A 25,937-nucleotide genomic window follows, 5' to 3' on the forward strand; every position below is an offset into this window, starting at 1 on the left:
GAGACTCCCTGGTCTGTCCAGAGGGCCCGGCTGGTCGGGCTTCAGTTGTGTCACATCTGACATGTTCCAGACCCAGGGTCCTGGTAGCTGTGTTTAGGGCTGACTCTTAGGAATCCTAAACTGATAACCTCAGGACAGCCGAGGGCTCCTTGTTTTGGCTGTGTTCTGAGGAAGGCCAAGGGCAAGAACCTTTTAGCAAAAGCTTTGGCTAATCCTTAGCCAGCAATACCTTGTCACTCTGGCCAAGAGAAGAGCTTCTGTGGAGCACTTGGTGTTCTCGAGCCTTTGCAGAGGTCACAGGCAGACAGGGCAGGGGAGTGAAGCCTTAATTAGTTAGGGACTGCAGGAGCAAAGCCATTTGGCAGTGTCTTACCTCAGCTCCTCAGTGGGACAGGCTCCTTCCTGTAGTGACAGTGCAAATATGCCCTCCTTTTTTAGATTTTGGTCTCTGAGAAATCACTCTTCTGTGAGCTTCAAGACACTTGTATGCAGTGTGGTTCAAGGCTGATTAAAAGCCAGATAGGTGGTATGACAAAAATTCCTTCCATCTGTGCAGTGCTTTTTAACCATTGAAGCACATTTTATTTCATTTGTTCCGAACCAACAGTTCTTGTTTTGTGGATGAGGAAATTGAAGCCCAGAAAGCAGAAGTAACTAAGATTATAGCTAATTAGATTCTGGATTCCCAGACTAGTGTTCTTTCTACCAATATATGTAGGACAAGGGGAAAGGAGGAGGATGGTAAATGAAATTGACTGACTTTTATGTGCGAGGAGCTATATAAGGTGCTTGGCTTAGTTTTCTCAGAAAGTTATATGGTAAAAAATGTTACCACTCTGAGTCCCAGAGTGATTAAGTGACAGCTAAGATCATATAGCTAAGAAGGGCTGTGCCTGGACAGATCTAAGTCTGTTTGACCTTGAAGTCTGTGTATTTCTATCGTCAGTTGTTTACTCTAAAAAATCGTTATTGAGCTGCAAATGCAATGCTAGGTATGAGGGATATAAGGAAGCATAAGTTTTAGTAATCTCTGCCTTCATGGAATTCATAATTTGGTGATGCTCACTGCTGTGATAGAGGGAATGGGGACAAAGGGGCAGAGAGAGGAATGGAGGGGGCGATGGGAGCCAGGGGCCCCCTAATTTTTGGTAGGAGAGGAAGTTGTCAAGGGAGGCTTCCTGGAGAAGTTGGTACCTTAGCTAGTCTAAGGATGAAGGACATGAGCCCTGGGGTTGGTCTGCCTGGGTGCCATCACTTGCTAGTAATACTTTGGGCAAGTTACTTAACCTCTCTGAGCCTACTTCCTGATCTCTAACAGGGAGATAATCATCTTATCCACCTCATAGGGCTGTTATGAAGATTAAGATGAGATAATCCATTTTGAGCACTTAGCAGATTGCCTGACACATAATAAACTCATTGATTGCCAACCATTATAATTCTCATTGTCTAACGTGTGGTTCTCCCATATTCAGCTCGTGGGGACAAATGAAGCCAGGCTGTCTTAGGACCTCTTACCATCAGGGAAGTGGGGGTTTCTTTAAGTGATTTAAAAGTATTCCTTTCAGGCCTAAGATTCTGTCAAAGTAAATACTGCCCGGTTGTTTCCAGGAGGGCAACTGGCAAGTAACTTTGTGTCTGGCAGCAACCCAACCTGTCTGTGCTCCCTGAAGCCATCTCTGGTTGGCCCCCAGAAATGCTATATCTGATAAACACCCCTCTTTTCTTTGCTGTCTCTTCACTGGATAGTCTGGAAGCTGGCCTGCTGTAGAAACTGGTCTTTTCCCCTAGAGCTGATGTTCTTCATCGCTAGACTAGCTGAGGTACCAACTTCTCTGGGAAGCCTTCCCTAAAAACTTCCCCTGCCACATTGATTAGGGGGCCCCCTGAGCTCCCATTGCCCCCCATCCCTCTATCCCTATTTCCCTATTCCCTCTATCACAGCTGTGAGCATCAGCCAATTATGAGTTCCATGAAGGCAGAGATTACTAAATCTTACGCTTCCTCATATCCCTTGCTGTATTTCATCTGCAGCTCAACAAAGATTTTTTTTTTTTGCGGTACGAAGACCTCTCACTGTTGGGGCCCCTCTCTTTGCGGAGCACAGGCTCCGGACGCGCAGGCTCAGCGGCCATGGCTTATGCGCCCAGCTGCTCCGCAGCATGTGGGATCCTCCCGGACTGGGGCACGAACCCGCGTCCCCTGCATCGGCAGGCGGACTCTCAACCACTGCGCCACCAGGGAAGCCCAACAAAGATTTTTTAGAATGAACAACTGTTAAGGAATATAATATAATGATGGAACGACACAGGCTTTAAAGTCAAACAGACTTAGATCTGAATCTAGGTTAACCTTTCCACAAGTTTATTGTGTTGGCGAAAGTAATGTAATTTTAGTAGTCCAAGTGGTCCAGGCATTCTCTTCCACTTTAGGGTCCTGTCCATTTTGTGTAACCGTGGAGTAACAGTACCTTTATATATTTTACAGTGCACTCTTTTAAAATAAGTGTTCTTTAGAACATCACTATCAAATGAAAAGACAATAGGTATTAGTCTGTAAAAGACCTTTGAGATTAAGTTTGGAAATGCTGTGAGTCTTTAATATGGTAAGGAAAAGTATGCAGGGTTTTCTACATTTAAAAACATTAAAAAAATTTATTATTATTGTTTAAAAAATTTTTTGGCTGCACTGCACGGCATGTGGGATCTTAGTTCCCTGACCAGGGATTGAACCCACTCTCCCTGCCTTGGAAGCATGGAGTCTTAGCCACTGGACTGCCAGGGAAGTCCCTACATTTTTTTTAAAATTGAAGTATAGATGACTCTACATATTTTGATCATGGAATTCTACCCCCCCCAAAAAAAAAACAAACCAACAACCCATCTATTGATATTTCATAAAATACCAGTGTTCCATGTGACACAATTAGGTAAAATGAGCATAAAGTGGCTACTGATTTTCTGTTAGTTGGATTTGAAGAAGTAGAATGGCAAACTGTCCTTTGGCTGGCAAAGTACCTCCAGGACTCCCCTTCTTTTCACAGACTGGGGGGTTGTTATAGAAAGCTAGATATCTTGGTTAATCCACCAGTCCCTGGTTATGTCCCAGACTCAATGGTAGGAGATTTAGCTAATGGAGCCTCTATAGTTGGCCTTGTTTGCTACTTCTGGAAGGGGAAGTAAATGGTCGGCTTTGAGGGAATAATACTCAGTTCAATCAGAGAACTATCTATTTGCTCTCTTGTTAATTGCAGCTGGCTAAGAAGTGGGTTGGGTAGGGGGGATTGCATTCAATATTTCAGTCTTAGGGAGTTCTGGGTTCCAGTCTCACTTTGAGTTAATTTAGGTACTTCTACTTTCTCAACCTTGATTTCCTTATTTAAAGGTGCAGAAGTTGTGTTAGATTGATTACATTCAATAAATATTTATTAAACATTTACTATGATCCAGTCACTGTTCTAGGATAATGGGAATGTAGTGATGGAAAACCAGACACTGCCTCAGGAACTTAATCTAGTAGAGATGATTAGATTATGTGAGAATGGAAGTGTGTTTTATAGGTTAAGATTTTAGTAGTTGAGGGAAGGCAGACATTTGTATTAGTCTCTGTAGTCTAGCAGGCTTCCTGGAGATGGTGTGACTTAGTCTCTAAAACTGTAAGGTTTTTATACTGCAGAAGTTCAGGGAAGCATTTGGATTATGCAGATGACCGGAGTGCAGTTAGGAGTGAACATGAAATGCTCAGAAGAAGGTGGTATCCTGTACTGCTCTTAGCCATGGCATCTCCTATGGGTGCTCTGCTGAGGGGGCTTATTTCCGGGGCAGTTGAAGGTAGCACTGCCAGAGAGAATTTGCAGCTAAGGACAGAGTGGTGGGCTGGGCAGATGGGGATTGGTATTATGGGTAGAGGGAAAGAATCATAAGTGATGAAGTCAGAAGTTAAAAGGATTGGGAGCTGGTCAGTTGAAGAATGGGAAATGGGTCAGGGTAACAGTTCATGTCTCAGGCTATGAAGATAGAGGACTTGAAACCTGAATATGTTTTGTATAACATACGAAGTTCTTTCCATGTGCTAGGCGCTGTTGTTAGCATTTTTTTAAAATTAATTAATCAGTTTATTTATTTATGTATATTTTTGGCTGCGTTGGGTCTTTGTTGCTGCGTGCGGGCTTTCTTTAGTTGTGGCGAGCGGGGGCTACTCTTCGTTGCAGTGTGCGGGCTTCTCATTGCGGTGGCTTCTCGTTGCGGAGCACGGGCTCTAAGCGCATGGGCTTCAGTAGTTGTGGCTCATGGGCTCTAGAGCTCAGGCTCAGTAGTTGTGGCGCATGGTCTTAGCTGCTCCGCAGCATGTGGGATCTTCCCGGACCAGGGCTCGAACCCGTGTCCCCTGCATTGGCAGGCGGATTCTTAACCGCTGCGCCACCAGGGAAGTCCCCTGTTGTTAGCATTTTTAATACTAAGCTTATTTAATTCTTTTTTCATTATTTACTTCTTATTATTAGTATATTTAATCTTTATACCAAGTCTAAGAGGGTAGGTACTATTATTTTCCTATTTTAAAGGTGAGAAAATTGAGGCCCAGAGACTTGCTCAAACTCGTATGGTTAATAAATGATGAAGTTAGGGTTCATGCCTGGGTGATATTTTTCCAGAATCCTTGCTCTAAATCACCATGTTATGCAGTTTTAGGCCATCATACATCATACAGTGAGAAGCCACCATAGATTTCTGGCTAGTGAAGCAACTTATTGCAAGTAGCATGGTACAGGGCAATTTCCCAAGGCGGGGTGGTGGCATTGAAGGCAAGAAGACTTGCCACAGATTGTCGTAGTAATCATCTCAGTTGATTTTGAAGGTGTAGAAAGATCTTGAAGTTATTTCACAAATTACTTCCTGAGGTGGCCCTGGTAGTTGCCAGTTGTACCTGTAATCTTGGCCCATTTTAGAAATCATTTTCCAAAGAAATTTAATCTACAGGAAACTCTCCTATCCCCTGCCTGTTCTAGGCAGAGGGGCCCCAGGAATCAGGTCAGGAATACCTCCTGTGGGGTCAGAGTCCAAGCAGCATCTGGAAGCATTTGCAAGAGGGGAAGCTGAACCTATTAAGACTTCCTGTTGCCATTGGAGTTTGCTCTCCTGATATGGGGGAGTATCCCTTGTCATAACTGATAGTGAACCTGGTTGCTCACTTTGAGAGACTGGGCAAGTGGGCTGGGGTATAGAGATGTGATATGATCCTTGTCTTTGAGCAATCCACAAATTACTGAGAAGATAAGCACATAAGAAAGTACACTCAATATAATGTCGCAAGTGCGACAATAGAGGAACATAGAAAAATAGACGGAGAGACAAAGGAAGGAGGGTCTAAATGCTTAGCAAGAGAGAGTCAGGGAAGGCTTCAGAGTTCTTCAGGCTGGATCTTTAAGGATGACCAGAAGTATGCCAGGCAGAGAGGGCCCTGGGATGCATTCCAGGTATTGTGAGCGTGGAAGTGCACGGCATATTCAGGGAATGGTGAGCTGTTCATCATGCTGGAATGGGGGTGCTTGGGAGGGATTCTGAATGCTGAAGACCTTAAATCCTATCAGAGTGGTGTTTTAGAAGATCTCTTTGATGCCTGTGCTTAGGAGGATTGGAATGGATTGAGTAAACTAGAGGCCGGGAAGCCAGCTAGAAGACTGTTGCAGTAGCAAATGATGAGGCTGGATCCAGGGCAGTGATCATGGTTGTTGATTTAAATTGTGTGACTAAAGGAAGAGGGAAAAAATGTTAGGTGTCTGGGTATTACTATGATGCTATTAACACATGGAATACAGGCTGGAGAGGCTGGTTTGGGGAAGTTAATGTTGGTTTTGAGATGCCTTTGGGTGACATTCAGGAGAAAATATGTGGTACTTGGGGGAGAAGATATGAGTTTTGGAGTCCTGAGAGAGGTAGGATTGATCATAGATGTAGGAATGATGATTTCTAAGTGAGAGTGGAAACCATAGGAATAGATGAAATTGCCTGCGTAAAATCCATAAAATGGGGAACGGAAGGAGGCTGAGGATAGAGCTCAGAGGAGCTCGGATATGTGTAGCCAGAAAAGTTAGGGAAGGCATCTGAGGAGGAGCAGTCAGAGAGGCAGGAGAAAGTACTGTCTGGGAAGTCAGGAATGAGAAGAGCTTGTAAAAGGAGGCGAATGCTTGTTGGAGCTGAGAACAAGTAGGGTGAGCCCTGAAGTGGGGCTACTGAGTCATTGGTGGCGCAGTGAAGGCAGTTTCAGTGGAGGGGTGGAGACAGAAGCTAGACTGCTGTGGCTTAGGGAGTGAGTGTGAGGTGAGGGCCTAGAGGCAGCAAGTACAGACTTCTCTTTTGAGAAATATGGTGTTCCGGGAAGGAAGGAAAGAGGGTAATATATATATATATATATATATATATATATATATATATATTTGTGGTACGCGGACCTCTCACTGTTGTGGCCTCTCCCGTTGTGGAGCACAGGCTCCGGACGCACAGGCTCAGTGGCCATGGCTCACGGGCCCAGCCACTCCGCGGCATGTGGGATCCTCCCGGACGGGGCACGAACCCGTGTCCCCTGCATCGGCAGGCGGACTCTCAACCACTGCGTCACCAGGGAAGCCCGAGGGTAATATTTTGAGGAGGAACCAGGGGGTGCAGGTTCAAAGATTTTGTTTTTTCAATGTTGGGGAATGGAATGGGGACCTGAGCTGGTATAGGTTGAGGGACAAGAGATAGAGAAAGGTGGCCAAGTAAAGGTGCCGTGGCTTTCTGAATACTCCATATTAATGTGGGAGCCCTAAACCGTGGTGCTGTGCTGAAGCCTGCAGTCACTAGAAAGAGTGTGGAGTAGACAAGAGAGACCTTGACATTCATAATAATTAATGACAGCACCATGTATTGAGTAACCTCTGTATGCCAGGAACTTTTCTAGATACATCTAAACATTAGATGCAATTCTAACACTCACCACAACTCCCAGAAATAAGTATTGTCACCATTTTCCGGATTTGGAAACAGACAAGTTAAGAAGCATACAGCTAATTAGTGGTAGAGCCAAAGTTTCAGCCCAGGTCCATGAAACTGCAAGGTGTGCTCTTTCTACTCCACAGTGCTGTCTTTTCCATTAGGAGCTCAATGTTGAGACTCTAAAGAGGTCTGGAAGGGAGAGTAGGGATGGATGGACAAGAGGGACAAAGGCAGAGCTCTGAAGATGGCCCTAGCCTGGAGGGAACATGACTTAATCTCTGAGATGAAGGAGAAGGGTCTTGGTCTGGCCTTGCCCAGCCTTCTCTCTGCTTAGCCAGTGGCTTTGGTGACTGTAAGCTTTCATTTTTCTCCATCTTTCTGTAGCTTCCGACCACGGCCTCTGAGGTCCTAGCTGCTGCCTGTTATTGATGGTTTATAGAGAAAAAAGGATCCACCTCTAAGCCCAAAGAGCTTACCCTTTCTGACAAGCAACCTGCAAGGAATTGCTGAGCTGTAGGATGGCACTCTTTTTGGCACAGGCCATATGGTAGGCTTCTTCCTGATAAGTATTTCTATTTGAAATGAATAATTTTGGATCGGTGGAAGGAGCAAAACACTGAAAATTAGAAGACATGATTTCTAGCCTAAGTGATTGCTCAGGTTACCTTGGGCAAGTCACTTCCCCCTTGTGTGTTTACTTGACATAAGGTAGGGACTGTTTTACTCATCCCTGTATCCCACCTACCTGGCACATGGCCTGACTGAAGAGGTGTCCTGAGTAAGTTTATTATGGAGTAAGTTAATTTGCTTATCTGTTAAATGAGGGAATTGGACCTTTTGATTTCTAAAAGTCATTCCAATTCTAAGTGTATTGTTCTATGAAGATTTATATGCTTTAGTTATAAAATAATAAGTACTATCATTTATTTAGCACCTACTTTTTGCCCAGGCACTGTGTGAGGCTCTTTACGTATTTATTTTATTTAGATGATTTTTTAAATTTAAAACTTTTGTCTGGTCCTTTAGAAGTATTATGGTCCCTTGGGCAATAAGCTCCGTGAGGACAGTATCTGTGCCTGTTTACTACTGTAACTCTAGTGCTAAACACAGTCCTGGGCATGTGATGAATACTCAGTAAATATTTATTGAACAAATGAATGAATGGATGTCTTATTGTTACAACAATCCTGTAACATAGGTACTATTAGCCCCATCTTACGGATAAGAAAATTGAGGTTCAAAGGTCATAGAACTAATAAGTGGCTAAGATGGAGGATTCAAACCCAATTCTGTCTGACTCTAAAATTGGTGCCTTTACCACTTAATACCACAATGCCTCCACTTATTTAGTGTTTTAATTGAAAATTTGGAAGGAAGGAAGGGAGTTGAGGGATTGGGGATGGGGTTGGAGGTTGGGCACTGAAGTTTAAGTATTCATGGTAAGAGTTGGCAAGTATTTCTAGCACCTTAAGAAAACAAAGGGGGGCTTTCCTGGTGGCGCGGTGGTTAAGAAACCGCCTACCAATGCAGGGGACACGGGTTCGAGCCCTGGTCCGGGAAGATCCCACATGCCGCAGAGCAACTAAGCCCGTGCGCCACAACTACTGAGCCTGCGCTCTAGAGCCCCCCAGCCACAACTACTGAACCCGTGTGCCACAACTACTGAAGCCTGTGTGCCTAGAGCCCATGCTCAGCAACAAGAGAAGCCACCGCAATGAGAAGCCTGTGCACCGCATCGAAGAGTAGCCCTGGCTCACTGCAACTAGAGAAAGCCTGTGCGCAGCAACAAAGACCCAACATAGCGCAAAATAAATTTTATAAAACCCAAAAAACAAAAACAAAGGGGTTATAATAGCAGTTACTATTCACTGGGTAATTCATTTATTGAGCAATAAATAAATGGCATTTAAAAGCCACTTTAATGGTTTTAATTATCATCTGTTAATTGACAACTCTCAAATCTGTGTGTCTAGCTCAGACGCTCCTCTGAACTTTAGCCTTGTATAGCCAACCCCTTAATTGACATTTCGGATGTCTAACTGGCATTTTAATTTAAACAAGTTCACACGTAACGTTCACTCTGTCAGCAGATCCTATTGGTTCTACCTTTAAAACACATCAAAAATTTAGACACTTTTCATTGCCTCTGCTCCTACCACCTTGATCCGAGCTACCATTGTTTCTTGCCTGGAGAAATAATAGCCTCTTGATTGGTTTCCCTGCTTCTGCCCTTGCCTGCCTACAGTTGTTCTAAACAGAGCTGCCAGAGCAATCCTTTCAAAACGTGAATCCAGTCATATAGATCACAGTCCTTTAGTGGCTTCCCATATCCCTCAGAGAACAAGGCAAAGTCCTTAGAGTGACTTGGCTCCCAGCAACCTGGCTTATCCTTATCTCCTCTCCACCTGCTCACCCTGCCCCATTGGCTTCCTCACTCTCCTTTGAACAAGGTAAATATGCTCTTGCCTCCTTTGCATTTGTTCTTCCCTCTTTCTCCTCTGCATGGCTTATTATCTCTTTTCCTTCAGATCCTTTGTTCAAATGTCATATTCTCCGTGAGGCCTTCTTCAATCATTCTATTTAAAAATAACAAACCCTCCCCTGTAGCATATTCTCTACTTAATTTTTCTCCATAGCATTTATCATCCTCTGACATATTTATTTGTCAGGCCCTTTACTTTGCCCCCTACTCCCTGATAGTTCCATAAGAACAGTGATTTTTGTTCATTGCTGAATCCTTAGTGCCTAGAACACTGACTGGCACATTACATATGCTTAGTAGATATTTGTTGAGTGAAATATTTTGGGCCAGGTACACTGGTAGATACCTTATATATGTTTACTTTTCTTCACAACAGCCCTGCAAGATATTCCCATTTTACAAATGAGGAAAGTTATGTGCCTAGGATTGCATGGCTAGAAATTTGTAAAGCCTAGGTCTGTTCCACTTAAAACATTACCAAAGTCAAATAAAATATTTTAGAAGGATGGAGTCTAAATATTATTTCTTTGTTTCTGAATGGAGTGTTTAAACCACAGGCCTAGAAACCAGAAGAAAGGCAAAGTCCAAATGCCCAAATTGGGCATTGTTCATTCACTCGCATGGAAACACACTGATATTTGTGTTGCTGCTGCAGTTAGAAGCCTAAAACACCTGGAAAAAGGCCTTTGTGTGAGATCTTCCTGTGCACCATTTGACAAAACTTTGGCATGTATATACAGAAAGTCAGAAGAGTTTTGTGATAATTTGGAAAAATTTTCTCCCCCACTCCCCAGGAAAAACCTTCTTTCCCTACTTTGGAATAACGTTAAGGTTATTTTGGGCCAGTTGCTTCGCATCACTTTCCTTTCCTGAGGTTTAATGTCACCCAAGGTCAGAGTGCAAACCATCTTCAGAGTATTCTGTAGCATGACTTTCTTTATGGTGTGGTGATTGGGAAGGCCTAGATTAGAGCTATTCCCAGAGTAAGATGAGGCTGGAGTCAGAGATATCTCCAGGGTAAAATGGGGCTGGGTTCAAATGCCATCCAAATAAAGGTACAGCATTCTTGGGCTTCCCTGGTGGCGCAGTGGTTAAGAATCCGCCTGCCAATGCAGGGGACACGGGTTTGAGCCCTGGTCCGGGAAGATCCAACATGCCGTGGAGCAACTAAGCCCGTGTGCCACAACTACTGAGGCTGTACTCTAGAGCCCGAGAGCCACAACTACTGAGTCCATGTGCCACAACTACTGAAGCCTGCTCACCTAGAGCCTGTGCTCCACAACAAGAGAAGCCACCGCAATAAGAAGCCCGCTCACTCCAACGAAGAGTAGCCCCCTTGGGCTTCTCTGGTGGCGCAGTGGTTGAGAATCTGCCTGCTAATGCAGGGAACACGGGTTCGAGCCCTGGTCTGGGAAGATCCCACATGCCGCGGAGCGGCTGGGCCCGTGAGCCACAACTACTGAGCCTGCACGTCTGGAGCCTGTGCTCCGCAACAAGAGAGGCCGCGATAGTGAGAGGCCCATGCACTGCGATGAAGAGCGGCCCCCGCTTGCCACAACTAGAGAAAGCCCTTGCACAGAAATGAAGACCCAACACAGCCCAAAATAAATAAACAAACAAACAAACAAAAAAGAGTAGCCCCTGCTCGTCGCACCTAAAGCCCGCGCACAGCAATGAAGACCTAACGCAGCCAAAAATGAATAATAAAATAAAATAAATAAATTTATTTTTTAAAAAAAGGTGTATCTTTCAGAAACGAAGGTCAGGGAGAATGAGACCAGGAGCCAACCCCTCAGCTGGCTGGGATATAGTTATATCTCTCTCCTAGGTCTCAGGTACCCATAAATTTTTTCCCAAATTAAAAAAAATTGTGGTAATATAACACATAACATGAAATTTACCATTTTAATCATTTTTAAAGTGTATAGTTTAGAGGTATTAAATACATTCATAATGTGCAGTCACCACCATCATCCATCTCCATAACTCTTTTCATCTTGTAAAACAAAAACTCTGTACCCATTTAAACAGTAATTCCCCATTCCCGCTTCTCCCCAGCCCCCGGCAGCCACCATTCTGCTTTCTGTCTCTACGATTTTTACTATGTACTCTAAAACCCACATACGAACTTTGGGTTGGGAGACCTGGTGAAGCCCTGGGCTTATAGGAGGCCCAGACGGAGGGAGCAGAAGCTGATTATTCAGGGTAAAGCTCTTCTCAGTAACATGACAGAAGTAGAAGAGCAGGAGGTAGAAAAAAGTCATTCTATGGTATGATGTGGTCAGTGACATATCCAGAGAACAGTGAATAGTGAAGTGTGGATCAGAGTGGTCTCCAGGGTAAAATGAGACTGAGATCAGAGCTGTTCCCAGGAAATAATGAAAATAGGATGAGAACTTTCCCCAGGGTAAGATAAGCCTGGGGGAAAAGTGTATGGGGATGACAGCACCATTCCCAGGGTGAGAGAAAGAAAATAGATGTTGGAGCAGTCTCAAGTAGCAAGGGAAACATAATGAGAGGAAAGAATTTTAGGGCAACATGTTTAGGAGATGAGGGTAGGGAACAAGCAGATGCCAGGTTGCAGAGAGTCTTGTATGTCATGTTAAGAATTTGAAACTTCATTCTTTGGGCAAAGCAGAGCCACTGAAAAGTTTTAAATAAGAGATAGACATGGTCATATTTGCTTCTGGTCACTATGCCCTGTGTTCCCAGGGGAGGTGAGGTCAGGAAAGGCTAGGAGACAGGATGGCAGCCGCAGGACTGTAGACAGATGTTTGCTGAAAGCCACAGTCATCTGGCATATCTGTCTGAGCAGAGACACCTGAGGAGTGAGTGGGTGGAGCCTGACCTCAGTGAAATCACAGAGGCTTTCCTGGACCTTGTCAAAAACTGAGAACTTTGGTGGTTGCACAACATTGGGAATATACTAAATGCCACTGAACTGTTCATTTAAAAATGATTAATACTGTGTTATGTGAATTTCACCTCAATAGAAAAGCTTAAAAGCAAACAAAACTAAGAACCTCATCCTGCCTCGGTCTTTGTAGGACTTGGCCTGGGGTTTTGTTACTGCCTTTCTTCTGCAAGGACTTGGCTTATCGGTGGCGGTACTGGAGAGTCAAGGATGGGAGTAGGTGTAGCAGCAGGGATGTGAGCCCAATGCATGTTCTCTTTTTGTCCATCCTTCCTATAGGCTGCCATAGTCATCTTTCTAACAGGTCAATCTAACCATGGCCCTTCCCTGCTAAGAATTCTCTGTTGCTTTCCCATTCCCTACATTGTAAAATCCAAGCTTTTGATTGAATCTGGTTTCATGGCATTCCATGATCTGGCTCCTGCATTATTGTCTTTTCAGTAAACATCTTGCATGTTTTTATTCATGCTTTACATCTTGCTTGAATATCTTCCTACCTTTTCTATCTGGTAAACTCATCCTTCTACACTCAGCTCCAGTGTTACCACTTTATTGAAGCTTTCTTCGTTCTCCCTGCCCATAGGCAGACAGTCCATTCCTATGTTATTCTTCTATTAAATTTTATATGTCTCTCTGTTAATTATCTCACCGCATTGTGATCGCTTTGTGTGTGGTTGCCACACAGATTGGGAGTTTTTCAAAGACACGTGCCCTACAGGTTTTTTTCTGTACCCCTGCCCCAGTATTGCACATAGACAGCTCTTACTGTTTCTTTCTTTCTTTTTTTTTTTAAAGAAGCGTTTATTTCTACACTGTAAATTTCCAGTGACGAAAGGCAAATAATAGGCTATGTTGGCATTGGTCATTGCAGTGAGGCTAACAGGGGACATCAGTCCATAATTGCCTTTCACTCCTTTTCTTGTCTTTCCACCCTAGCTGGGAGGTTCCACTGAACAATAACTGCAGACCTCCGGGTAGCTGGGCTTTGGAATAAGTTCTTTGTTTAATTAGACAAATAATAAAAAAATAAAGAGTATTTGAAGTGAGTATGGCAGAGACTGTTAATTGTCTTTGCCAATATTGACTCTCTCATTCGTTTTTTTTTTTTTGGCTGCTCCGCTCGACATGCAGGATATTAGTTCCTCGACCAGGGATTGAACCTGTGCCCCCTGCAGTGGAAGCTTGGAGTCCTAACCACTGGACCGCCAGGGAATTCCCTCTCATTCTTTTTTTAATGATAGAATGCCTGAGTTTTAGCGAGGCATATAGTCCCCCAGCCTCTTTTGCAACCAAATGTGGCCATATGTCTAAGTTCTAACCAGTAGGATCTAAAGTGGAAGTGGTGCACCTACCACTTCTGGGGCCAGGTGCTTGAACAGAGTGGGTAAGTACTTCTCTTGCCCCCTTTCTCCTCCTGCTAGCTGGGAGATTGTGAGAGTACAGCACTCTTTTTGGTCCCAGAGATGGAAGCATCATGTTGAGTGAGGATGGCAAAGTTCCACTCAGCCCCAGACTGCTCGCTACCAAACTATTATACGAAAGAGAAAGAAACTTCTCGTTGGTTTAATCTACTCTGGGCAGGCGTCTCTTAGTTTTAGCAGGTTTACCTGTACCCTCACCAATGTAGGGAAGCTTCCGGGTGCTGCAGCATCAAGTGGCTTCTTGCTGCTGTTCCCGGACATCTCTTACGTCAGACTGTTTACTGGGTTCCTGACAATTTTTGCCTTGCCTTGCCACTTAGCCCTGATTCCTGCTTCCCAGATGATTGCTTGAGTTCTCTCATGCACTTTTTTTTTTTTTTTTTTGCGGTACGTGGGCCTCTCACTGTTGCGGCCTCTCCCGTTGCGGAGCACAGGCTTCGGACGCGCAGGCTCAGCGGCCATGGCTCACGGGCCCAGCCACTCCGCGGCATGTGGGATCCTCGCGGACCGGGGCACGAACCCGTGACCCCTGCATCGGCAGGCGGACTTTCAACCACTGCACCACCAGGGAAGCCCTCTTTCATGTACTTTTAAAGCATTTATTAATGTGAAAGTCACATAACATAAAATCAACCTTTTTTTTTGCGGTATGCGGGCCTCTCACTGTTGGGGCCTCTCCCGTTGCGGAGCACAGGCTCCAGACGCGCAGGCTCAGCGGTCATGGCTCACGGACCTCGCCGCTCCGCGGCATGTGGTATCTTCCCGAACCGGGGCATGAACCCGTGTCCCCTGCATCGGCAGGCGGACTCTCAACCACTGCACCACCAGGGAAGCCCTCTTTCATGTACTTTTAAAGCATTTATTAATGTGAAAGTCACATAACATAAAATCAACCTTTTTTTTTTGCGGTATGCGGGCCTCTCACTGTTGGGGCCTCTCCCGTTGCGGAGCACAGGCTCCAGACGCGCAGGCTCAGCGGTCATGGCTCACGGACCTCGCCGCTCCGCGGCATGTGGTATCTTCCCGAACCGGGGCATGAACCCGTGTCCACTGCATCGACAGGCAGACTCTCAACCACTGCGCCACCAGGGAAGCCCAAAATCAACCGTTTTAAATTGAACAATTCAGTGGCATTTGGTACGTTTACAATGTTGTACAACCATCACCTCTCTCTAGTTCCAAAACATTTTCATTACTCCACAGTAAAACACCTTACCGATTAAGCAGTTTCTCCTCATTTCTCCCTCCACCTGGCAGCCATCAATCTGCATTCTGTCTCTGTGGATTTACCTGTTCTGGATATTTTATATAAATGGAGTCATACAATATGTGACCTTTTGTGTCTGGCTTTTTTAACTTAGCATAATATTTTGTAGCATGTGTCAGTACATCATTCTCTTTTTTTCTTTTTTCATTGTTGTGGTAAAATGTATAGCATAAAATTAGCCTTTTAACCATTTTTAAGTGTGTAATTCTGTGGCAAAAATTATATTCACACCATTGTGCAACCATTACCACTATCTATTTCCAAAACTTTTTCTTCATCCCTGACAGAAACTCTCTACCCATTAACCAATAACTCCCCATTCCCCCCTCCTCCTAGATCCTGTTAAACTCTAATCTACTTTCTGTTTCCATGAATTTGTCTATTCTAGATATTTCATCTAAGTGGAATCATACAACATTTGTCCTTTTGAGTCTGGCTTATTTCACTAAGCATAATGTTTATAAGGTTCATCCATGTTGTAGTATGTACCAGAAAACTTCGTTCCTTTTTATGGCTGGAAAATACCACCATTTGTTTATCCGTTTTCTGGTGATAGACGCTTTGGCTGTTTCTACTTTGTGGCTATTGTGAATAGTGCTGCTATGGACATGCGTGTACATGTACTTGTTTGAGTACCAGTTTTCAATTCTTTTGGCTATATACCTAGGAGTGGAATTGTGGGGTTATATGGTAATTCTGTGTTTAATGTTTTCAGGGACTGCCAAACTGTTTTCCACAGCAACTGCACCATTTTACAATCCCATCAGCAATATGTAAGGGTTCCATTTCTCTACTTCTTTGCCAACACTTGTTATTTTTTGGTTTGTTTGTTTGTTTTAATTACAGCTATCCTCATGGGTGTGAAGTGACATCTTATTGTGGTTTTGATTTGCATTTCCCTAATGCTAATGATGTTGAGTATCTTTCCATGTACTTGTTGGCCATGTGTATTTCTTCTTTGGAGCAATGTCTGTTCAGGTCCTTTTTTTGTTTAAAATTAGGTTGTTTATCTTTTTGTTGTTGAATTGTTAGATTTCTTTATATATTTTGGATACCAGATCCTTATCAGGTATATGGTTTGCAAATATTCCTTCCCATTCTGTAGGGTAATTTTTCACTTTCTTGGTAATGTTCTTTGATGCACAGTAGGTTTTAATTTTTATGGAGTCACATTTATCTATTTTTTCTTTTGTTACTCATGCCTTTTGTGTCATATCTAAGAATCTACTGCCAAATCTAAGGTAGTTAAGATTATCCCTTTGTTTTCTTCTAAGAGTTTTATGGTTTTAGCTCTTGGGTTGTTGATCCATTTTCAGTTAATTTTTTGTATATAGCATGAGCCTAATGTATTTTTAAACCCTTGAATGTACGCTGTTGGAGTTTTTCCAGTCAGTAATGGTTTTTGGATCTTCAGATTCCAATAGTTATAGAAGTTGTATTAGTTTCTGTTAGCTGACTTGCAGCTTCTCATCATAGGTGCACCTTATTTCTTCCTCCTCAGATCTTATCTATTGATGTGCATTTGATAGTTCTAGGGCTACTTTGAGAGTAAGGCTACTGACTTTCAGTGTTGCCAGTCAGTTGAGTGACACACCCTTATGTGCACGCAGTGGGATGCTGTGCTATGAGCTTGTCTTTATCTCAGGCTATGTGGAAACGGAGCAGGGCGAGGCCTGTTTGAAACAAGGCAAAACTGCCAAGGGTCAGGGGAACATTGCTGTCAGGTAGCAAGTCTGTACTGAGCCCAGGCAGGTTCCCAGACTTGTGCATGGCTTGCTGAGAACTGTGCAAAGCAGTAATGAGTAGTAAAAAGGTATAATTTGGAGACAGAAACCTTGATTTCAAATTGGATGACTTAGGTTAGTCACTTCTCTCTGAGCCTCAATGTCTTCAAATATACAGTGTGAATGCTGACCTCACAGGGTTGTTTTGTTTTTGGAGATCAGGCGAGATTATCAATGGAAACTGTAAAATACCATGCATTTTCTTTCTTTTTTTAAAAAAAATTTATTTATTTTATTTTATTTATTTTTGGCTGCATTGGGTCTTCGTGCTGTGCACGGGCTTTCTCTAGTTGTGGCGAGCGGGGGCTACTCTTCGTTGTGGTGGGCGGGCTTCTCATTGTGGTGGTTTCTCTTGTTGCACAGCATGGCCTGTAGGTGCGCAGGCTTAGTAGTTATGGCTTGCGGGCTCTAGAGCGCAGGCTCAGTAGTTGTGGCGCAGGGGCTTAGTTGCTCCATGGCATGTGGGATCTTCCCGGACCAGGGCTCGAACCCGTGTCCCCTGCATTGGCAGGCAGATTCTTTTTTTCTTTTGTTTTAAAATTAATTATTTTTAATTTTAAAATTTATTTAATTTTTAAACATCTTTATTGGAGTATAATTGCTTTACAATGGTGTGTTAGTTTCTGCTTTATAACAAAGCAAGTCAGCTATACATATACATATATCCCCATATCTCCTCCCTCTTGTGTCTCCCTCCCACCCTCCCTAATCCACCCCTCTAGGTGGTCACAAAGCACTGAGCTGATCTCCCTGTGCTATGCGGCTGCTTCCCACTAGCTATCTGTTTTACATTTGGTAGTATACATAAGTCCGTGGCACTCTCTCACTTTGTCCCAGCTTACCCTTCCCACTCCCACTGTCCTCAAGTCCATTCTCTACATCTGTGTCTTTATTCCTGTCCTCCCCCAAGGTTCTTCAGAACCATGTTTTTTTTGTTTTTTTTTTTTAGATTACATATATATGTGTTAGCATATGGTATTTGTTCTTCTCTTTCTGACTTACTTCACTCTGTATGACAGACTCTAGGTCCATTCACCTCACTACAAATAACTCAATTTCGTCTCTTTTTATGGCTGAGTAATATTCCATTGTATATATGTGCCACATCTTCTTTTTCCATTCATCTGTTCTTGGACACTTAGGTTGGTTCCATCTCCTGGCTATTGTAAATAGAGCTGCAATGAACATTGTGGTACATGACTCTTCTTGAATTATGGTTTTCTCAGGGTATATGCCCAGTAGTGGGACTGCTGGGTCATATGGTAGTTCTATTTTTAGTTTTTTAAGGAACCTCCATACTGTTCTCCGCAGTGGCTGTATCAATTTACATTCCCACCAACAGTGCAAGAGAGTTTCCTTTTCTCCACACCCTCTCCAGCATTTATTGTTTGTAGATTTTTTGATGATGGCCATTCTGACTGGTGTGAGGTGATACCTCATTGTAGTTTTGATTTGCATTTCTCTAATGATTAGTGATGTTGAGCATCCTTTCATGTGTTTGTTGGCAGTCTGTATATCTTCTTTGGAGAAATGTCTATTTAGGTCTTCTGCCCATTTTTGGATTGGATTGTTTGTTTTTTTGATATTGAGCTGCATGAGCTGCTTGTAAATTTTGGAGATTAATCCTTTGTCAGTTGCTTCATTTGCTAGTATTTTCTCCCATTCTGAGGGTTGTCTTTTTTTTTTTTTTTGCGGTAAGCGGGCCTCTCACTGTTGTGGCCTCTCCCGTTGCGGAGCACAGGCTCTGGACGCGCAGGCTCAGCGGCCATGGCTCATGGGCCCCGCCGCTCTGTGGCATGTGGGATCTTCCTGGACTGGGGCAAGAACCCGTGTCCCCTGCATCAGCAGGTGGACTCTCAACCACTGCGCCACCAGGGAAGCCCTGAGGGTTGTCTTTTCATCTTGTTTATGGTTTCCTTTGCTGTGCAAAAGCTTTTAAGTTTCATTAAGTCCCAGTTGTTTATTTTTGTTTTTATTTCTATTTCTCTAGGAGGTGGGTCAAAAAGGATCTTGCTGTGATTTATGTCATAGAGTGTTCTGCCTATGTTTTCCTCTAAGAGTTTTATAGTGTCTGGCCTTACATTTAGGTCTTTAATCCTTTTGAATTTATTTTTGTGTATGGTGTTAGGGAGTGTTCTAATTTCATCCTTTTACATGTAGCTGTCCAGTTTTCCCAGCACCACTTATTGAAGAGGCTGTCGTCTTTTCTCCATTATATTCTTGCCTCCTTTATCAAAAATAAGGTGACCATATGTGGGTGGGTTTATCTCTGGGCTTTCTATCCTGTTCCATTGATCTATATTTCTGTTTTTGTGCCAGTACCATACTGTCTTGATGACTGTAGCTTTGTAGTATAGTCTGAAGTCAGGGAGTCTGAGACCTCCAGCTCCATTTTTCTTTCTCAAGATTGCTTTAGCTATTCGGGGTCTTTTGTGTTTCCATACAAATTGTGAATTTTTTTGCTCTAGTTCTGTGAAAAATGCCATTGGTAGTTTGATAAGGATTGCATTGAATCTGCAGATTGCTTTGGGTAGTATAGTCATTTTCACAATGTTGATTCTTCCAATCCAAGAACATGGTATATCTCTCCATCTGTTGGTGTCATCTTTAATTTCTTGCATCATTGTCTTATAGTTTTCTGCATACAGGTCTTTTGTCTCCTTAGGTAGGTTTATTCCTAGGTATTTTATTCTTTTTGTTGCAATGGTAAATGGGAGTGTTTCCTTAATTTCTCTTTCAGGTTTTTCATCATTAGTGTGTAGGAGTGCAAGAGATATCTGTGCAGTAATTTTGTATCCTGCAACTTTACCAAATTCATTGATTAGTTCTAGTAGTTTTCTGGTAGCATCTTTAGGATTCTGTCTATATAGTAGTATCATGTCATCTGCAAACAGTGACAGCTTTACTTCTTCTTTTCTGATTTGGATTCCTTTTATTTCTTTTTCTTCTCTGACTGCTGTGGCTAAAACTTCCAAAACTATGTTGAATAATAGTGGTGAGAGTGGACAACCTTGTCTTGTTCCTATCTTAGTGGAAATGGTTTCAGTTTTTCACCATTGAGGACAATGTTGGCTGTGGGTTTGTCATTTATGGCCTTTATTATGTTGAGGTAAGTTCCCTCTCTGAATACTTTCTGAAGGGTTTTTATCATAAATGGGTGTTGAATTTTGTCGAAAGCTTTTTCTGCATCTATTGAGATGATTGTATGGTCTTTATCCTTCAGTTTGTTAATGTGGTGTATCACATTGATTGATTTGAGTATATTGAGGAATCCTTGCATTCCTGGGATAAACCCCACTTGATCATGGTGTATGATCCTTTTAATGTGCTGTTGGATTCTGTTTCCTAGTATTTTGTTGAGGATTTTTGTATCTATGTTCATCAGTGATATTGGCCTGTAGTTTTCTTTCTTTGTGACATCTTTGTCTGGTTTTGGTATCAGGGTGATGGTGGTCTCGTAGAATGAGTTTGGGAGTATTCCTCCCTCTGGCAGGTGGATTCTTAACCAGTGCGCCACCAGGGAAGCCCATACCATGCATTTTTGGGAATGTAATGAGGAGTCAAGGAGAAGACTAATTCTCCTGGGAGCTTTTTTCTAAAATTTTCTCTTTTTTTAAAAATATTCTTTCCCCAACTGTGATTTACAGTAAAGGTTTGAGGTTTATTGACCAGATGGATGTTTTTAATTTTTTTTCGAATAATTTTACTTTTGCTGTGCCTTCTTTGCAAGTGACAGAAATACAGGTCAGACTGACTTATGAGAGGCACTTATGACTGAAGTAACTAAAAAGCCTAGAAGGAGATTTACCTTTAGACACAGCAAGATCCAGGGACTTGAATCATGTCATTTGGACCTAATCTCTCTCCTCTTGGCTCCGCTTTTCTTTGTTTTGGTGTTAGGAAGCCTCCACCCATGTAGTGGCAAAGGTAGCTGTCAGCTTTGGGTGTGTAATCTACCAGCTAAGCAACCACTATTGGAAAGATAATACCTCTTTCCTGATGGTGCTGGCAGTCGTGGGTATGATTTTGGCTTGGGTCATTTGCCCACCCTAAAGTATCACTGTGACTGGAAGAATGCTGGACTTTCATTGGCCAACAGTTATATTCTACTCATGGAGCCCAGGGATCATGGTCAGCTACCCTGGAATCATGTGGGCTGAGAGCAGGGGAGGGATGGTTCCCTCAGGGAAGATCAAGGTACATGTACTTAAAGAGGGCTTGGGAGGTGGGGAGATTGTTAAATCAGCAAAATTCATAGATGTTTGCTACATAATTGTGCCATTTTAATTTCTTTTTTTTTTAAGTGTGCTTCCAATATTTAAAACTCAACAAAGTAGAGCTGCTCTGCTTGAAGTTGTAGATATTGCCAAGGAACCTGAATGGGAGGAGGGATCTGCAGAGCATAATTTGAAAACTGCTAGACAGTTTGTCCAATAAATATTTGTTTGAGGTGTGATAGTCACTGAATCCTTTCTTCCTGCCTTTCTGGCTTTATGTAGAAGAGATTGTATTTTCCTTCAAATCTGGGACAGTGAGGTAAGTAGCAGAGCCAGCTATTGCCTGGGGTTGAAGATGCCAAGGACCTTGCTTAGCCTGGACACCAAACTGGTTTTTTTTTTTTTTAAAGCCATGAGCCTTTCAGATTTAAATAGGGACTCCTAGAGAACAAGAAGAAGTGACTTTACAATGTACTGGTTGATGTGAATGATGAAATATATTTGTATCCTAAGCATTTTGCAAGGGCTCAGTATGCTAGAATGTATAGCGCCATGAGCTGGATTCTGTATTGTAAATTGAGTGAGGGTGAAAGCAGCCCTCATACATCAGCCAGCTGCATAAGGCAGCCAACGGCTGTCTTTGTTTTTCTATTTTTGTTTTTTTTAATGTGATAAAATTCACATAACATAAAATTTGCCATTTAAAAATATACAATTCAGTGGTTTCTAACAATTTTGTGCAACATCTCCACTATCTAATTCCAGAATATTTTCATCACCCCCAAAAGGAACCTTGTTACCCATTAAGCAGTCACTCCCTATTCTCTAGTCCCTGGCGACCACTAATCTACTTTCCGTCTCTGTGGATTTGCCTATTCTACACATTTCATATAAATGGAATCATGTCTGGCTTCTTTCACTTAGTGTAATGTTAACATATATTTATCTAATTACTTTCTCATGATACTTTTTAGAATTATCCCACAGACCTATCCTCAAATGTATAATTGGGATGCACATACTTAACAGTTGGAGTAGCACCCCCATCAGAACCTTGACCTGTCACATAAGAGCTATCATAGTGGAGAAGGCCAAGTGGAAGCTTTTGAAACTGTTGCATTTTCCTCTGGTCAAGATAGTGAATCAAAACTAATATCATATTCTGTGAGGGATGGTGGAAATAGTGCTATCCTTAAGTATCTTTAGAATGCAGGGTGGTGGTCCCTATTATGTCTACATTTAATTCACTAGTCTGCCCTCTTCTGCAAAACTGGATGGATTCTGGAGAACGTAGACCTCAGCAAGTTTAATTTAGTAGCCCCAATTATGGATTCTGTGATGGATATGGTATCTTTGCTAGAGCAAATTAATATGGTATGTGGGCATTGGTTTGGTGAATGTGTTCTTTTCTGTCTCAATCAGAAAAAAAGGCCAAAAACAGTTTGCATTCTTGTGGAACAGATATCATTACACCTCCATAGTTTTGCCGAGGGCTATATAAACACTTCCACTCTTCTACTCTTTGTCATAATATAGTCAGAAGAGACTTGGACCATCTGGCCATCTATAGAACATCACTTTGATCTGTTACGTTGATGACATCATGCTAATCAGACAGCATGAACAAGAGGAGGTTAGCACACGGAGGCCTTGGTAAGATACATGTGCTCCACAGTGGGTACTGCCACATTCTTTGCCAAAGTAAGTGTATTTGTTTTTAAATATGTCCACGAATTGTTTGATACCCCTCCCATCAAGAGGTGGAACCTAATTCCCCTCCCTTTGACTCAGCTAGACCCTAGTAACTCAATTCTAAGAAATAGAATAAAATGAAAGTGATGGTATATGACTTCAGCGACTAGGTCATTAAAGGTACTACTGTTTGTCTGTCTCACTATCTCTTGGATCACTCACTCTGTTGGAAGCCTGCCTACATACTGTGGGGACACTCAAGCAGGCTATGGAACAGCCCACATGGAGAAGAACTGAGGCTTCCTGACCCACCCAGCACTGACTTGCTAGGAGTGTGAGTGAGCCATCTTGGAAGCAGATCCTCCAGCCCCGGTCAGGTCTCCAGTGGCCCTAGCCCTTTATGAACCTTATGCGAGATCTGAGCCAGAACCACTCAGTTAAGCCACTCTTTGTCCCTGACACTCAGAAACTGTGTGTGATAATAAATGTTTATTGTTTTAAGCAACTTAGTTTTAGGGTAGTTATTATACAACAAGTGATACTAATACACAGTCCCACAAGCTGTGTGTGTGTACTAGTTTTTAGACATCCTTTCCAACATCTAATATTTCCCTATTTTTGTCATTTTAGCCATTCTGATTGGTGTATAGTGTTCTCACGCTGTGGTTTTAATTTGTGATTCCCCAATGACTATGAAGTAGAGCATCTTTTCATTCATATATATCTATATACATGTATATAGATATATACAAATACTGTCTATCTGTATATACATACATACATACATACACACATACATATACACACATACACACACATAGTCTGGACTTATTATTTTGTAAAGTGTTCAAGTTTTTTGCCTACTGTTCTTTGGGTTGCTTGCCATTTTTTAGTTGCTTTGTAGGAGTTCATGTATTCTGGATCCAAGTCCTTTGTCTTATATGTATTGTGAATATCTTTCTCAGTTTATCAACTTTTTCCTTCATGTTTAGGCCTTTTGGTGTCCTGTTCAAGAAAACTTTGCCTACTCCAAGATCATGAATATGTTCTCCTATTTCCTCATTTAAAAGCTTTATTGTTTTACCTTTCATGTTAGATCTGCTGTCCATTTGAAATGAATTTTTTTGTGATGGTGTGAGGTAGTGAGTCGAGGTATATTTCCCCCCCATATGGATATCCATTTGATCTAATACTATTTATTGAAAAGGTCATTCTTTCCCTTCTGTACTGTAGTGTCACCTTTGTTATAAGTCAGGTGACTGTTATGTGTGGCTGTGTTTCTGGACTCCATTCTATTCTATTGGCTATTTTTGTATCCTTGCAATTGATACCACACTGTCTTAATTATTATTACAATAGGTTTTTTTTTTGATAAATTTTTAAATTTTTGGCTGCCTTAGGTCTTTGTTGCTGTGCATAGGCTTTCTCTAGTTGCGGCAAGCGGGAGCTACTCTTTGTTGCGGTGCGTGGGCTTCTCATTGTGGTGCGTGGGCTTCTCATTTCACCCTTAGGGTTCACTTTAATGAAGTAAAGAGTGTTGCACATTCTATGGGTTTGCACAAAGGTATGATGACATAGATCCATCATTATAATGTCATTCAAAGTATTTCCACTGCTCATAAAAACTTCCGTACTCTGTGTATTCATCTCCTCTCTCCCCCCACACACGTGGCAACCATTGATCTTTTTATTGTCTCCATAGTTTTGCCTTTTCCAGAATGGCATATAGTTGGAATCCATTTTTCTTTTTCTTTTTTTTTTTTCCTTGAAAAGAGAGATTCAAAGCCTTTATGTCTATAGGACCACTCGTGGCCCGCCCATGTAGACTGGACAGGCTCTAGGTGGCAAACTCCCCACATAAATACTGTAGCTTTTCTACCAGTATTGAGCTCTGACCCAGCAGCCACGTGGAGGTGCAGGGGGGACATGTGTCAGGTATTTGTTCATAGGAAGGCCACAAGTTTTGTGTCCCTTGTCACAATGTACCCAGATTCCTGTTGGATGTGTTGTAAACAGAGGAACCATTTCTTCAGGCCCCCTGCTCTGAGCACACCCCATATAGGGGATATTTCCTTTTTTGTACATTTTTCCTTTAGTGGCCCTTAAAAAGCAGTTCCTTTTGTACTTCAGTATTTAACAGAATGTAGCAAATACATTTAAGTGGCACATGAAGGGAAACTTACATTCTACAGTCTAGCGATCTCCTGAGCTCCATAGTTTGTAATTTTTATTTTTTTGTTTTTTAAATTTACGTTTTTTATAGTTTAATATTATTATTTTAAAATTAATGAATTAATTAATTTTTGGCTGCCGTTGTGTCTTCGTTGCTGCACGCGGGCTTTCTCTAGTTGCAGTGAGCAGGGGCTACTCTTTGTTGCGGTGCGCGGGCTTCTCATTGCGGTGGCTTCTCTCGTTGCAGAGCACGGGCTCTAGGCGTGCGGGCTTCCGTAGTTGTGGCATGCGGGCTTCAGTAGTTGTGCCTCACGGGCTGTAGTGCGCAGGCTTAGTAGTTGCGGCGCACGGGCTTAGTTGCTCCGCGGCATGTGGGATATTCCCGGACCAGGACTCCAACCTGTGTCGCCTGCATTGGCAGGAGGATTCTTAACCACTCTGCCACCAGAGAAGCCCTATTTTTTTTAATCTTAAGAAATATTTTGTATATATTGTTCAAATCACATTTGCTGGCAAATGAATGCAGTTTACAAAATATTGCTTTTCATGTCCTATTTAATCCCATTTTTCACTGCAGCAAGAAGGAAGTAGTGTTTCACCAGTGATATGTGCCTTTTATTTTTCACTATTAAGCAGGAAACCTATAAAGAGACTTCTTAACTGGATTGAATATCTTCAGACTTTAAGCATCGCAGAAAATTTGTAGAGTTTTATCTTTAGATTTAATTTTTAGATGTATTTTAAATCATGATAGCTTTATATCATCATTATTAAATACAAAGATTGGAAAACTACACTTGCTTCTACAAATAAATCCATATATATATATATATATATTTTGTATATTATCTGTGGCTACCTTTGCACTAATGGCAGAGTTATTTAGTTACAAAAGAATAGAGGATGTTTGGCCTGTGAGCCTGAAATATTCACTGTCTGGCCCTTTATAGAAAATGTTTGCTGAGCCCTGATTTAGTGTAACGTATCAAGCCACAGTATATACTAAGGATGAAGTTC

At 42.4% G+C, this 25,937-nt stretch overlaps 1 protein-coding gene and 1 non-coding gene across 6 annotated transcripts in view; one reads left to right on the forward strand and one right to left on the reverse strand.

Moving 5' to 3' along the window:
- The window catches only part of STIM1 (stromal interaction molecule 1), a 192,530-nt gene that overhangs the window by 34,886 nt on the left and 131,707 nt on the right, over positions 1 to 25,937 (forward strand). The gene's annotated exons all lie outside the window — the stretch shown is intronic.
- Positions 24,675 to 24,804, reverse strand: LOC132430391 (small nucleolar RNA SNORA11). Its single transcript, XR_009520484.1, has one exon. It is a non-coding gene; the product is annotated as a small nucleolar RNA SNORA11 (small nucleolar RNA).

This window comes from Delphinus delphis, chromosome 8 (assembly GCF_949987515.2).
Source record: "Delphinus delphis chromosome 8, mDelDel1.2, whole genome shotgun sequence".
NCBI classification, from domain to species: Eukaryota; Metazoa; Chordata; class Mammalia; order Artiodactyla; family Delphinidae; genus Delphinus; species Delphinus delphis.